The following is a 4984-nucleotide window of genomic DNA, read 5'->3' on the forward strand; positions in this document are numbered from 1 at the left end:
CTCTACCGTTCCCTAGAAGCCCCAAACCCTTATGCCTTTCTGTAGCTCAGATTAAGTGTCAATCATCTGGCCTATCTTTTTTTTTTTTAAGAGAGAGATGGGGTCTTGCTATGTTGCCCAGGTTGGTCTCAAACTCCTGGGCTTAAGCAATCCTCCTGCCTCAGCCTCCCAAGTAGCTGGAATTACAGGCATGAGCCACTGTAATTACAGAAGGGCCCACATTGGCCCTTCTTTGAGTCTTATGTTTTCATGGGGCTCCTGTGTGTGCATATGTACATAATTAAAATGGTTTCCTCCTGTTAACCTGCCTTATGCCAATTTAATTTGTAGACTAGTTCACTGAGGAGGGTAGACAGACGGAAGCTATTTTCATTTCCCCTACACTTTCAACAGGAGCAGGGGTTGTGATGACTAGAGAGTGGGCTCTGGGGTCAGATGGTATTATGGGCTAAACCCCCTAAAAAGATATGTTGAAGTCCTAATTCCCATTACGTCAGAATGTGACCTTGTGGCAGGCCAGGTCTCACTAATGCAGGCCTCCAGTACAACTGTCCCAGCACTGACTGAGTAGCTAGGTTAAACAGTAAAAGCCGATTGAGCCAGTGCTCTTATAAAAAGGCTGAAATATAGCAAAGAGCCCAGCAAGAGTTTTGCCTAGGCTTTTCCTGGGCCTTGAAGCATGACAATATAACAAAGGAATTCTTAACAGGACCTTTTTAGGATTAAACACGTTTTGTTGGGGGTCTGAAATAACTCCCCAGGCCTCCACAAACAAGTTTATTGGCATCTAAAGGAACTCCCCAAATCTTTATGATTTAGCAGGAGACAAGATTAGGGTAATCACCCCAGCACCTAGACCCATTTAGACTAAGTAAACTTACTGAGGCTCCAGAGGAAGGTCTTCAGGACTCAGACCTTAGTTATAGATTATAAGAAGTTAATCACTTATGTCTTTGAATAAATACACACTTACACATAGATGTACAGCTTAGAAGGTATATAAGCTCTGGAAAACTTTATAATTTTGAGTTGGTCTGGCGATAATTTCCAGGCCTTCTCCCTGTAACCAGTTATGGAAATAAAGACTCTCTTCCTTCCCAGTTCATCTGCATCTCATTATTGGGCCACGAGAAATAGCAGCCCAACCCTCAGTTTGGTCCAGGAACACATCTTCAGCAAGAACCACAAGCAATTCCGCATCATCAGCTGGAAGCTGGATGAGCTGCACTGCCAGTTCCCGGTTCTGCTGCCAGGCAGCCTGCACTTTCTGCCGCTGCTCACACTCCACTGCAACATCACGGAATCCTATCCATCTTCTTCACTGATGTAGTTTGTGGACTCTGATGACCCAAATCTGACATTAGTTCTGGAATGTACTAAGAACAAGTTGACACCAAGAACCTGGACACCCTCCACTGGTGAGAACCTTATTTGGAAATAGGGTCTTTGTAGATTTAACTTCCTTCCACAGGTGTTGAGTGCGATAACACCCTCAGTTATGATGAGGTCATTAGGGTGGGCCCTGATTCAATATGACTAGTGTCCTTTGACAAAGAATCTTTGCTTGGCCTTGAAGTTTGCTTCACTCACGTCAGTAATTCTTATAAAACTTTTCCTGGCCCCATCTGTGTACTTCCTTGTAAAATCCAGTTTTAGCAAAAACAAACAAACAAACGAACAAATGTGAAAGGGAAATATCTTGGGCCCCCAAAATCACTAGGCTACAGGGAAAAGTCAAGCTGGGAACTGCTTAGGGCAAACCTGACTCCCATTCTATTCAAAGTCATTCCTCTGCTCACTGAGACAAATGCATATCTGATTGCCTCCTTTGGAGAGGTTAATCAGAAACTCAAAAGAATGCATCCATTTATCTCTTATCTACCTATGACCTGGAAGCCCCCACCCCGCCTTTCCAGACTGAACCAATGTTCAATGTTCATCTTACATATATTGATTGATGTCTCATGTCTCCCTAAAATGTATAAAATCAAAATCAAACTGTGCTCTGACCACCTTGGGCACATGTCATCAGGACGTCCTGAGGCTGTCATGGGCGTGCGTGCGTCCTCAACCTTGGCAAAATAAACTCCCTAAATTAACTGAGACCTGTCTCAAATTTTCTGGGTTCACACACACAAACAAAAAACCCTGCTGAAGCAGCTTAGGAGGAAGCTCCTCATCCTCGAGATCTGATCATCCTTGATAGCTGATCAGGTTCCTCATCCTCCACCATCCCCCAGGTGATGTCTGATCACTCCAGCCTGTCTTCAGCAAGAATCCTAGTGGGTTGGTTTAACCAGGATCCCCCTTACCACTGATATTTTCCTCTTGGTAATTTTCCACCCACTGACCCCCACCCTGCTCAGTAGCTATAAATTGGCTCATGTTGTATTCGGAGTGGATTCCAATCTCTCTCTCCCACTGCAAGACCCTTTTGCAGTGTTCCTTGTACCTATTGCAATGGTCCTGGATAAAGTCTTCCTTGCTGTGTTTTAGCAAGTGTCATTGAATAATTTTTTCTTTAACACCAAACAAAAAAGGGAAATTTGAACACGGACACAGAGGACTATGTGAGGACACACCAGGAGAACACTGTATGAAGAGGCATGCAGAGATGAGACTCATGCAGCTGCAAGCCAGGGAATGCCAAGAACTCCTGGCCACCACCGGAAGGTGGAGGATGCAAGGAAGGATTCTACCCAGAGTTTCAGAGGGAGCATGGCCCTGCCGAGACCTTGGTTTGGGACGTTTAGTCTTCAGAATTGTGAGACAACAAATTTCTGTTGTTTTGAGCCACCCAGTATGTGGTACTTTGTTATGGTAGCTCTAGCAAACTCATACAGATGGAATCCAGGCTGAGTCAGACAGACACAAGTTCAAATCTTGGCTTAGCCACCTATTGGTTGTGAAATTTGAAGGAAATTTACTTAATTGCCCTCGGTTTCCATTTCCTCTTCTATAAAATGGAGAAATAATATTAATAGCACCATTGTTTTCAACTTCTGAAGATACAATGTCTGTAAAGGCTTGTGCCAGTCAGCCTCCAAGATGGCTCCCAATTGTTCCTGCCTTCTGCTTGTCACTCCTTTGTGTAGTCTGTTCCCACACTGAATGGGGATGATCTGTGTGACCAAAAGCATATTGCAGAAGCACAAGAATGTCACTTCCAAGGCTGAGTCATAAATGATATTGCAATTTCTGCCTAGCTCTCTCAAATCACCGCACTGGATAACACTGGCTGCCATGTCGTGAGGGTCATGAGGACTCAAGCAGCCCTGTGGAGAGCTGAAGCCTCCTGCCCACAGCTAGGCAGCCATGTGAGTGAGCTATCTGGAAGTGGCTCCTCCAGCCCCCATCTAGCCTTCAGATGACTGCAGCCCTCAATGACATCTTAACTGAAACCTCATGAAGGTCCTTGAACTAGAATCACTCAACTAAGCTGCTCCTGATTTCCTGACCTGCTGAAACTATGCAAAATAATAAATATCTCTTGTTTTAAGCTGCTAGGTTTAAGGATTGTTTTTTAGCACAGTCATAGGTAAGGAATACAAGGCTAACAGTTGCTAAGTAACCACTCCATAAATGTTAGTGGTTGTTTGTTTTCCACGTGACTACTTAGGAATATGCCTTTACAGGCACTTTGCTCCTAAATCCAAATTTCTAACTGATCTTGAGTCAATGTCCAGTTCCAACTGTTAATTAGACTTTTATACTGGGGGCTCCACTTGCAAGTAAGACTGGCTATGTGCATGGTTCCCACTTTCCTTGAACCATTTCCCAATCCTGGAATCACGTCACTCTCTGCCTCACCCAACTAATATCCACCCATCCTTTAAGGTCCATCAAGAGCCTGCCTTTGGGAACAGGTCTCACCACGGCTCTCACCTTCTATGACTCTGAACTTACCTCTCGATGGACTCCCATAGGATTTATTGCCTTAACTTCCAGTAGGCATTCATCTTTCTCTGCTTTATATTGTAGCTTACTTAAATGACTCTTATATTTTCTTATTTTTTAAATGGGTTACACATACCACAACTTCAGTTAGAATGATATTTGAGGTCACCTCTCTGAATTTACCTTCCAGCATTCCTAGCAGAGAACCTTGCACATGTGCAGGTTTTGAGGAACAAATTACTGAACGAATTAGTATAAAATTTGGAAGTAAAAACATCTGGCTAACTGGCTGACTTTCCTACCCCTCACCCTCCTTTTCTGGCTCTTTTTAACTTACTTACACTTGGAAGCTAGGAACAAATTAGCATTCATCATTAATATATGTAATGAAGCCGTTTTCCACGTGCCTGGCTCTATCCGTGAATTTGTCCCCTGTGTAGGAAGTGATACATGGTATTTCTCTCTCTCATTCTAACTCAGAAGGCCTGTAACATGAGCTGAAAATATGAGGCAATTAACCATGTAATTCAGACAAAATCGCCTGGAAATGTACTTCGTGAGTAGGTACACAGCCCAGTAATGGAAGACTTGAAATTCATTCATGATAGATATGGAATCATTTATTAGCAGAAGCGTGGGCTGTGCCGGGAACATTTCTAATCTGTTAAAGTCAGCATCTTAGAGCAAAGCAGGCTTGATGACACAATCTCCCTTAATGCTGCCACTAGAGACAGAATCTGCAACTGTGAAGAGAGGAAGCAGCACTGGTTTGTGTGGAGATGGTTTCACTCTGTCATTTCTGTGCTGGCTAGGGTTCTAGGGTGGCAAGCGACAGAGACTGAGTCACAGTATTAGGCCAAATTAACAAACAATAAAGAATTAATGGAAGCTATGGTATAACTCTCAGAATGGAAGGAAAAGCTGGAAAATGAGCCTTTGGAAAAAACTAGAACCAGAGAAGCTCTAGGTTTCTTGGCAGCAGGAACTAACACTGGGACTTTTTCACTTGGGAGCCCCAGTGGGACCTGCCAGTACCCCTCCTCACAGGGTGCCACTGCCAGGATGAATCTGCTCCAACTGCTTTCTC

The sequence above is a fragment of the Gorilla gorilla genome, chromosome 2 (assembly GCF_029281585.2).
Source record: "Gorilla gorilla gorilla isolate KB3781 chromosome 2, NHGRI_mGorGor1-v2.1_pri, whole genome shotgun sequence".
Classification (NCBI taxonomy): domain Eukaryota; kingdom Metazoa; phylum Chordata; class Mammalia; order Primates; family Hominidae; genus Gorilla; species Gorilla gorilla.